Source organism: Myodes glareolus, chromosome 23, assembly GCF_982192425.1.
Source record: "Myodes glareolus chromosome 23, mMyoGla1.1, whole genome shotgun sequence".
Taxonomy (NCBI): Eukaryota; Metazoa; Chordata; class Mammalia; order Rodentia; family Cricetidae; genus Myodes; species Myodes glareolus.
Window position 1 is genome coordinate 25,445,009 of NC_142048.1, and position 11,450 is coordinate 25,456,458.

Sequence of the window (11,450 nt, forward strand, 5' to 3'; positions counted from 1 at the left end):
GATCACAGAAATCTATAAAACCTATGTACTTAATAAATTAACATGGTAACGAGATCTTCTTTGAATACACAAAGTCTTTTTATTCATATGTTGCACACACAAACAAAATAATGTTTGACTGCAAAGGACCAACATTGCCCTTACTTTCTCTTCTAATTTATGGTGGGTCCTGAACGTATGGCTATATAGGCTTTTCTGAGGTAGTTGCTCTTTTGAGTCTAAGATTCAGAAATAGTAACTCCCTACTCAAGCGATAAACCCTAAATTGGAAGTGTCCCCCTAATTGAATGTGGGAAGGAGAACTTAAGCTCCTCCCATCTTTCCCCACTGGGTCGTCTCAGAGTTCATGGTGAATTTTCTATTCTCTGCTAAGCCCCCCACCCCATTTCCGTTTTGTTTTCTGGTTAATTGCTCCAAAACCCTGTGAGTTATTTACAGTTGTTCATTTACACATTAGTGGAAATTCTGTTGTTTGTCCACCTGCCTTTGTATTAAGCAGTCAGAAACCATTGCCCATACCCAGCCTTGAGAATGTGTAGTTTCCTGCCAGGTCAGACCGGATCCACAAAAGAGACAGAAATATTCCCCACTGAGCACTCCTGGTGGTTTTCTTTGAGGTTCAGATTACTGTGCATAAAATGCCAGAGGTTACAGGCAAAGGCTCGGTTGCCTTCAGGGCAGTGTGGCCTCCTTTCAGCTCCTTCAGTCCCCTTGGGATCCTGTGATCTTACCCACCTGTCCTTGGCATTCCCCTGCCTTAGGTCGACAAGTTCACCGTACCCTTGGTACCTCTGGCAAGCCGTCCCTTGGTACCTCTGGCATGCCGTCCCGTACCTCTGGACGTTCCTGCAGCGTACCCATCTTTATAATTTGGTTCTTCTGTCTCCATCACTAGTTCTGCCTGAATACAGAAATATAGGTCATATGCCTTCTTGCCCCATAGAAACACCACCTTTTTAAAGATGAGGATTATATAGATACATTTGCTGTGTTTTATACATTATCTACTCGAGTTTTCTAAGAGTAGATGATGCTCCCCCCACCCAGCCCCGAGATAGTCTTGTGTATCTCAGGATGACCTTGAACTTTTGATCCTTCTGTCTCCACTTCCATAGTATAGGGAATACAGGCAACTTCTGTTGCTTTTTTTAGATACTAACTACTACAAGCTTTCTAAAAGTAAATGATGCTCTTACCACTACCGCCCCAGTCTTGTTGGGTAGCCCAGCATAAACTTGAACTTTAGATCCTCCCGTCTCAAGTTTCCTAGTGTAGGGAACGCAGGCATATTCTCTCATCCTGAACTTAGACCCTCTTTCTAATTTACTGTTGGATAACTCTAAACGTTCTGTTCAGTGTGTAGGTAGTGTCCATAAACGTTGAACTGAGAGAATGATTGTCTACTCCAAAGCACTTAGCTGCAATGTTCGGACAGTACTGGGGTACTTTAATCCCATCATTGTAGGTCTTTTCTGACATCAGGTTTATGTTTCATCAAACAAGCCACTGACCATCTTGCTACTAAAGTGTTAACAGAATGCACAGGAGTGTAATTCGAACTGTTTCTGGTGTGAATAATACCACAATCAACGCACAATAATACCACAATCATTTTGACAATTTCCCCATTGTTTCTGTATTTCTGCAGTTAGTATCTGAGAAGCTTCGCTGCGAGAGGGACCATGGCCTGTATGTGACTGACTTTATGAGATTAAGTGCCTGCGGTTATTATAAAATACGATCATGACATGTCTGTATATCCTAAAGAAAAATGTCACATGCACAATTGCTTCATTAATGCCTGGAATAATAGTAACTAACATGCATTGGGTGCCTGCTCTGCGCCAGGCACTTTTCCAAGCACTTTACAAGAATTTATACCTTGAATCCTCCTAACACTCTGATATAACTATGATAGATAATATTTACCATACTAAAGTTATTAGATAATTTGTACACACACACACACACACACACACACACACACACACACACACGAAACCAGTTATACAGCAGAACAAACCTGGGGCTGTATATCGTGGCCTGAGTTTTGTTCTTTTAATCTATATACATTGCTACTTGCTGCTGTTATTGAGAATTTCCCCTTTGGCTTCCAAAAAAAATACTTTTATGGAATCATGAAAAGAAAGGTATTTTGTCTATGAGAAAAGACCTTAAGTATGGAAGGCATGACAGCATAGTTTCCTTAGAACGCAGCCACAGTTAAAGGACACGACCAAGACAGCTCTCGTGGTTACAGTAAGGAGCGCTTGAGTAGCAATTAATGTTTATTTCATGCTTTGTTTGGAGGACAGCATTCTGAAGCAGTGGTTCTCAACTTCTGGGTCAAGACTCTTTAGGGGCCAAGAGACCATTTCACAGAGGTTGCCTAATAACTTTAGAAAGCTGAGACATTTACATTATGATTCATAACAGTAGCAAAATTGCAGTTATGAAGTAGCAAGGAAATAATGTTATGATTAGGGGTCACCTCAACATGAGGAATTGTATTGAAGGGTTGCAGCGCTAGGAAGGTTGAGAACCACTGTCCTAAGGGTTTTGTTGCATTTTCTGTGTCCTGTGTTGTATATGGCCAAGTGACTTGGCCTAAGTCACGCAGGTTTTAAGTGACAAGCAGGGTCCCTGATCCAAGTGATATGACACCAAAGTCTGTGTTCTGCCTCCATACTGGGGGGTGGGGGAGGGGGGCAGGAAGACGCCTTGAAAACTGCCCATTCTTGTACTCTAGTCCTGGGCGTGGGGAGGAATGAGTGTTGGCTATGCTCATGAGCACCACATCCTTCATAGATATTTAGCTGTGATTACCTCCGAGCGTGTTGTACAGACACCTGTTACGCCTTCACACTGCAATAATTTCAGGATAGCTTCCTGGGTGTTAGTCACAGGGCAGCTTTAGCCATTATTGCATTTCAACCGTCTGATGACCCTCATAAATAGGCATTATTAGCCACATTCTGTAAAGGAGGAAATAGAGACAGGATCAATTGTTTCAAGTCATGTAGTAGGCAATCTGAAAGCCCATCGTCTTTCCTGTGTCGTGTATAATGTTCCTTCAAATCAGGACAAGCTGTATGAGAGAGACATTTTAGGAAGTCAGAAATGGTCATATATTGGCAGTTTCATATTATACAATCTAACCAATGAATGATCATTCCTTTAACTGGTTTTCCCTGTCAATCTTAATTTAATTTGAAAGTGAATACAGGTATTTATGCATAAGAAAATTCGTGAAAATTTTGGTTGACTTGTAGAAATGAATCTATGTTAATAAGCAACTAACCACAGGTTATAATTTATTTTATTTATACATATTTAGTATTTAACATTATTTTTAAAGGAACTATTGAAGTGAAAATTTAAAAAAAATACATTTTTATTAGTTTGGCTATTGTCCATAAGTACACTTTTTAAAAACCTTATGAGTTAAAACCTGAATGCTTAATTTTAGTAGTAGCTGTTAAGATCTAACCTTGGTAAAACATGTGATCCAGCTTCTTTAAAAATCAATTTTAAAATATCCAAATGATGCTTTATAATAATCGTTTCTGTTTACATGGCAAACTCATGCAAATTGACATTTATCAAATTCTGCCGCCAGTCTAACGGTAAAGTCTACTCAATCTCCTAAAGATAAAAACAAACAAACAAGCCTCTGTCGTGGAAAAAAAATCTTTCCCATATTATTTGTGAAGACTCATCTCTGAATCGAATATTTCATATGCTGCGTATGCACTGGGCTTTGCAGTTGCTTGGAAAGTATTTTTGCATAGGCCAACTTTAAATTTGGTTATGTTACGTGCAATGCAAGACACACAAATACATTGCCCGTGGCCCAGAGTTGTGGTGGCTTTGTTGCAAGTCTAGTTGATACAGAAGAAAATCCTTGGCTTCGGCAATCTTGTGCTGAGCAGAAAAGAGGCCTGGCAGCTGGATCCTTTCCTCGCCCTTGTCTCCTACCTGCATACTTTCCTGGGATTGTACAGCAATCTGAAATTCGGGGCAGTGTCCAGACAAGGGAACAACTCAATGGAGTCTGATTCGGAGTGATGAGCATCACCGGAGGAGGCTCTGGCTCCTGGCTAGCCAGAAATTCCTTGACAGGTAGACATGTTTACTTACAAATCTAAAGGCTGGTAAAAGTAGGAGTTTTCTGATTATATTACATGATGTGTTATGATTACCTAAGAGCCAGCAGATGGATAGCAGGCTCTGAAGCCTTGCCGGAGACTCAAGTCTTATCCCCTTTCAGGTGGCCTCAGTAACTGATTATCAATAGCGTGATGTACAACTATATACATATATGTATAACCTATAACTACATGGAGGTCTTCATATTTTTTTATATTCTTGAGAGGTTATTCTTATTATTTTGAATGTGTTCCTCAGAGTAAGTTTTGAGCCCCACAAAAAAGACGAAGAAAAGCTCTCTGCAGAACAGGAAACCCGTGTGTGGATTTTATCCACGAGAATGGTAGCAGTGCCTGAGAAGTGCCTCTGTACCTACGTACCCTCTAGATAATAAAGGCATATGTATGTCAGAGTATTTAGACCTCCAGACGAAAGGCATGCTTGTTCTGCGTGGGCTTAAGTACACTCGCTCAAATCCAGTTACACGGCGGCAGAAAATGTCAACGTTTTGAAGCAGCTCTTGATTTCATTTGCAGTGATTTTTATCAAAATAGGAAGGAAGCAAGGGTTGTTGCGCTTTTGTTAGCTGCAGAACAAGGGACAGTTTCTTTTTTAGTTACTCCGTGCTAAAAGTTAAACACTTTGAGTCCAGAGAATCAGATGAGTAACGTGAGAATATTTAATTGTTTGAAGAATTTGCCGTGACATTTATTTTGTTAAAAACGGACAAGTTTATTGAAGTTGAACCTTAGACATGTGGCTTTTTGGACTGTATCCACTGTCCTAAATTAAAGAGATAATCTAGGAATTGCTACGAAGTGGCAATAACCCAAACTCTGCTGATGGACCATGTGGAGGAGGAGTTTAGAATAAAAATACCAGCGCTAAAATCACGACGATCCTGGCAGCCTAACATTTGGGACGGTATTAGCATCCATCTCTTAATTGTCATGCTGGATAATTGACTAATTACAGAGTGAGCCGCCTTTCATACGAACTCTGTCCACTCTCAGAGTTCATGGCTTCCCATCCATATGCGAGTTTATGTGTCAAGTATTGACTCATGAATTAATTAGAGAAAGGCATGAGGAAGTATTTTGCAACACAACATTTTAAGTGCTTTTATTTTTTTTTTTTTCCTAAATCCTGGCATTTGATGTCACATAGACTCGATCTACGAGTGAGGCATTTTCGGTTTTTCGTCAGTCTTCAGCACATATTGTATGCAAATGTCATTCTCTCTTTGAAAATACCTTGCATTTTAAGCAAGATCCTATTTTGACAGTTCTTTATGCTTTGGTGGGGGGAGAGTTCTTGTGCAGAGTTTTTTTAAAAACCGAGTTTTTGCCTTGGCATGTTCATTTTAATTTGATCATTTGTCTTCTATCACGTTTAACCCCTCAATCAAACCACCTGGAAATCCTTGTTCAAGTTCAAGGTGTCCATCATCCCCCATCAGCGATGCTAAGCAGGAGGTTTGCTCATGCTCAACCACCAGAATGCAACTTGTTCTTCGGGGTTGCCCCAGGGAGTTTTTGACTGCATTTTTGCCAATTGAATTGTGATGTGAGATGGCATGGATATTGATCAAATTTCTAAACTGAATTTCCCAATCTTTCGACTGTGGCGTAAACTAACCCACAGGTTGTCATAACCAATCCGGGATGTTTTTAACAATAGCTACCGAAGCATGGGGTGCTTTAGAACGCGCGCTGCAGTGTAGAAGGTTGTCTTCACACGGGCTCTCGGCAGTTTTCCCTTAACTCCTTTCTTGCCGCATTCCCAACAAACAGCCAGATTCATAGAGGGGTCATTGGTTGGGGATCCCTGCGTCTGTGCGTGAGCGTGCGTAAGGCGGGATCGTCTGTTCTTATTTACCCAGGCGTGTGTGGATGCTGTGTTCATCCACGTCATGAACATAGAGCCCAGGGGAATGTTATGGGGTCCTAGATGGTATTTCATTGTTCCAGAGTAGGGTTTTTTCTTTTTTCTTATAAAATTTTCTTATAAAAAGAAAATTAAAAAAAACTCAGTCACTGTGATACCTTTTGCTTTCAGTAGCAGGTTATATGGTCTGTGTGTTTCAAAAACACCGTTCTACCTCACATTTTTCCTGTTTAACTTTTAGATATCTACATTTTTTTATGAAACCATTTCTAGCATAGGGTAGAGTTTGAGGGTCCTTCCACAGTTTGATGTCTGCTTTGGAAATATGTTTCCGAAATATCACATGATGTTTTTTTTTTTAGCTGCCCTAAGGGGCCCAACTGATGCTTTAGCCCTCAGTGGCATGCACCCCTGAGAGACTGTTAGGGCCAAGTTGTTCTTTAAGATGGTCATGCTTTGTCCTCCTTCTGGGTGACCCTTGGCTGGTCTGTTGGAAGCATCAAGGTCTCTACATTGGGCAAACCAACGTCTGCTCGGGCTCACCATTCATTCAGCTCCTCTCTTGTAATAAGGAAGGAGGTCGAAGAGGTGGATGGAACAGGGTATGGGGGAGACTAAAGAGTCAAAAAAATTCTTTATAAGAAGCTGGTGTGAAATTGAAAAGGAAAGTGAGAAATGTCATCTTTGTCTTCCTTGGTTTGTCCATCATTGATATCTCTCTCTCTCTCTCTCTCTCTCTCTCTCTCTCTCTCTCTCTCTCTCCCTCCCTCCCTCCCTCCCTCCCTCCCTCCCTCCCTCCCTCCCTCCCTCCCTCCCTCCCTCCCTCCCTCTTTCTGATTCTTTCTGAGACAGAGACTTCCTATGTATACCTTAAGCTTGCTTTGGACTCACTAAGAACTCTAGGTTAGCCTTGAACTCTTAACCCACCTACTTTAACCTCCCCAGTGCTGGGATTACAGTGCTTAGCTTGGTGTCATTGTCTCCCTTCCTGCCAGGATGTCATTCTACTTTATTCTCATCTGCTGCAGGGAATCACATATTTTTGCCTCAAAATTGAGTCAGGCAAAGGAAAAATAGCACAAGAAAGGAAATATATACATAAAGTCAGCACTAGATTTAGAATATAACAAAAATATGTTCTAGATCTTTAAATTGCATGGCTCCTTTATTAGCATATCTGTATTTACGAGGTGCCTAATTGGCTCGTGGTGGCGAGAGCTGCTTGGTCTGCACGGATATAGAATGCAGTGGAATCAACTCGTATTAATAAAGACATGGCTTTTTAATTACGGGCTTGCACCGCGTTTCACAACATGCCTTGGTGCACCTGATAAGACTCCATGTGCTTCTAGAAACCAAAATCCTTTAGAGAAGAAAGCAAGCCATTCTGCCTAACAATAAATGAGAACACTGAGGTTCAGAGACATTAAATGCCATGAATAAATTGTCATAGTTGCCTTTTGCAGTCAGTCTTTGTATAATATTGAGTTTTCCTGCGTGTGAATGTGTGTGCGTGTGTGTGCGTGTGTGTGTGTGCGTGTGTGTGTGCACGCACACAGTTATAAAACACTGGCACAAATGGAGATAGATAGGTAAAAAGAAGGAATTGAATTGACAGGTAAATTATGAGCACTTATATATATACCACTTGGCAGCATGGGATTGCCCTCGGTGTGTTAATGTAAGCAGCGGAATGTCCAACAGACAGTTTCAATCCAATTAAAGTGATCTGTTGTGACTGGATTTGACTGGAGGCAATGGAAGAAAGATGGCTCAAACATCTTTCCAAGATTATCGTCTTTCAGAATCCAAAACTTGAGAGAGAGAAAAAAAAATGATTATGACGTGACTTATTTTACGCACTCCCCAATATATAATTGAGCCGTAAATCAAGCTGTTTCTGTAAAGATTTTAAGTATCATTGACTGGGTTTCTTTAATATTGTAATGGAAACCTGAGACAACTACCCACAATTTGTATTTCTGGGAGGCATATGAGGACCTTTAATTAGTGCATCCGTTCTTTTTCTTGTTGATTATTCTGAATAAGGATAAAAGCGACAAAATTAAGTGGCGTATGGGAAAGGAAGTGGCGGCTTTCCTGGCTTTCCCAGGGATGGTCTCCAGGCCCTATATTTCCGGCTGGGATTCACGAACAGGAGACAATTCTTTTCTTGGCATGGACTGCGTGGCAGTTGTCTCTGCCACACTGACTCTACCAAAAGAAATCTCCGTGAAATCACGTTCTGCTTTCACAGGTGAAAATTATATTCCTTAGTGTTTCCTGCACTCTTTTTTATCTCATAAATCCCTTTTACTTAAAATATGTATTTAAATCATCTGGATCCCTTAAAAGTGGTGTTTGACCATGCTCTCGTGAGTATATGGACAATAGAAATTGGACCTAGTGGATTTTGGGGGTGGGGCAGGGTAGGGTGGGAGGAGGGCACAAGGTGGTAGGGTGAATCCAGGAGGAATGGGAAGTGAATGTGATCAGGATTCATTGTATGGGATTCCCAAATAATTAATAAAAATATGACATTGTGGACAAATGGGTGAGGCCAGGAGAAAATGGCCAGGAGGTGTGTATACAGCTGATAATAACCCATCATGCCGAGCTTGCTGGTACCTACGTAAGTCAGTTGAGGACACAGGTGTAGAATGTCGGCTCTACAGTTATTACACATCCTTTGCTCCAACCCCATGGGAACTTATTTCACCCTTGTAGCCTGACTTCCTCCGTGATTATAGATACCCCATCTCACAGGCTCGTCCTGTGGATAAAAATGAGGTAAGCTCATAAGCGCAACTGTGCAGCTTCGTGCCTGGTGGAGCATGCTTGCACCAGCAGTACACAGCAGCAGTTTAGCCTGGTTTTGGTCTTAGAGTTGATAACTCCTGCAATGGCCTATAATAAAAGATCTTCCTGTGAGTCACCCCAACAGTGGGGTGTCTAAGCAACAACACAGACTCTGTACCAGGATGGTGAGAGGAAGCCTTGTCTACGCGTGTGTGAATGTCAGCCAGAAATGTGGGATTTTGGAGGATATGTCTTCCAAATTGAGGTGTCAGAATACTTATAGAGAGCTGCGAGCTGCGGGCCAAAGAGCCACCCTGCTATGAGAGAGGCCTCCCACCATGGTGACTGGTACCTAAGATGAGTGTTTATGGGATCTAGGCAACTGGGCCAGGGCCTATGGAATGGCTGAGAACCCTGTAGGGTTGGAAACACCAAGAAACAAATGACGAGAGGAGCGAGCTGATAGCTGGATTTTAATATATCATTAGCTGAGGGCTAGGTGAGGAGTTGTTGGGTTAAGCGACAAAGCTTCTTTTGATGACGAGGGGCTGTGACAACTGTGACAACTGTGGATCTCAGGGGCCAACAAGGAAATTGGAAGCTTCTCCAAAGCATATGAAGAATTGCTTAAAAGTCCTGAGAAAGAGCTTCAAGGATGAAGGGAAATCTTTCTTACTAGGATACTTGGAAATCACATGATGGGTCAGGCTCTGCTTGGAGTGTAGCCTAGAACACAGATTTCAAAATATGTTCCAAGTCAGTCTCGACGACAATTTTTAATCCATCCACATGACCCCAAGAAGCTCAGGTCAATAGTAAGCACCATTTGATAGAGACCTGGAGGTATTATCTCAGACGCAAATCATCAGGACACATGGATCAAGGATAGTTACCCTAAGCATTATCTAATAGAGTTGGACTCTGGAGAACTTCCCTTTGTTTATGAAGTTTGATATTCAGTCCCTTTCCTTGTTAGGGAGTGGCATCCTCAAATGAGAAGGTCCTGTGTTTTCAGAGACATCAAAGGCTGAAAAGCTACGGGTGATGTCCTACTCCATTGCTGGGCTGGGAGAAGCAAAATTTAAAATTCAGAGAGAGTAGCAACCCACAAAAGGAAAGGAAGAGAGAGCGAGAGAGAGAGAGAGAGAGAGAGAGAGAGAGAGAGAGAGAGAGATTGAGTATAAAGGCTGGATGCCTAGGAGAGTCTCCTGAGGAGGAAATGAACCCATCCAGAGCCAGCCCTTGAAGGAGATGGGGGAGACAGGAGTCCAAGGGCAAGGGATCTATTTATTCTTGATTGCCTCAATTTAGACAGCAAAACTGTACAAGAAAAGAAAGATGACTAATGGAATTTAATGAGTTTCTATTTCAACAATGCCCAAATCGGCCTCTTTAACTTAGCTCATCAAGAACAAAGATATTAATTGAGAAAAACTAAAATAACATAAAAGTAAACTGAAGTCAAGATGATGATGGGCGTGTGTGTGTTTGTGAGTGTGTGTGTGTGCACGCATGTGTGTGTAAGGACATTTTATTTACTGCAGCTGTGTATGTTTGAAATCATCAGGCATCCCTTGGTGACTGTAGAGAGGGGAAACTGTCTAGCCTTTTCTACTGAGCAGAATGTCCCTCCACCTACTTCAAAGCTTGATAACTCTACAATGGCTAGATGTGGTCTTGGGTAATAGTATGTCTTCCCGAAAGCTACAAAAGTACGCAGAGTCTCCTGTGCTTTCTCAGTGGTAGCTATGATGTGTCTATTCTCAACCCTGCTCCTGTGACTCCTACGGCTGCTAATCTTTCATCTCCCATCAACAATTCTCTGTTGGAATTGGTAAATTCGGTTATTGATGAAGACAGATCCAGTGGTGGCTGCTCTTGCTTCCATAAAATTGAGGTGCAGTGACATGTTCTCGGCATTAGTGAACTCACGGGTCCTTTAAGAGGTGACAGTGCACTTACATTGCTCCCTTTCCTCACTTGTTTCTCAGAATGGTTGTCCACACTGAACACTGAAGTGCGGATCTGCATGGTATTGGTGCCCTAGTAGCTCAGCCAGCGTCCTGCGGCTATGGATCCAACTACTTCAGCCTTGAAAGCTCAACTCTTCCCTGACCACATTTGCTTGGTTATTGGTCAGTGTCTGTGTGGTCAGAAGGGGCCATGGTGGGTGGAGAATCGTGACAGATCCTGGATCTCATATGCTAGTTACTGCTTTAGTTTCTGCTCACAGCACATGGTCTTTGTGTGAGAAGCTACAGTTTCCATGAAATTAGCTTTGAAGAAGCCTAGACTTGGCCTCATATCACCTTTGTGTACATGTATATATATATATATACACGTGTGTGTGTATGTATGTGTGTGTGTGTGTGTGTGTTCTTTTAAATCCTTATTATTTTGTTGTCCTTTCAAAATACTCCTTTTTTTTTTCTTAGCTTTGGGGAAAAAAAAAATAAGTAGTCCTATGTCCAACCCATTCCTGCCCTAGCAGGACATCCCTTTTCAGCTTTTGAAATTCTCCCTTTTCTTCTCCCATTAGCACCAAGGCTCAGTGACTTTGTAACTGTCTTTAAAGGAAACTATGTCGCAGTAAGACATACTGTACTCTATAGTAA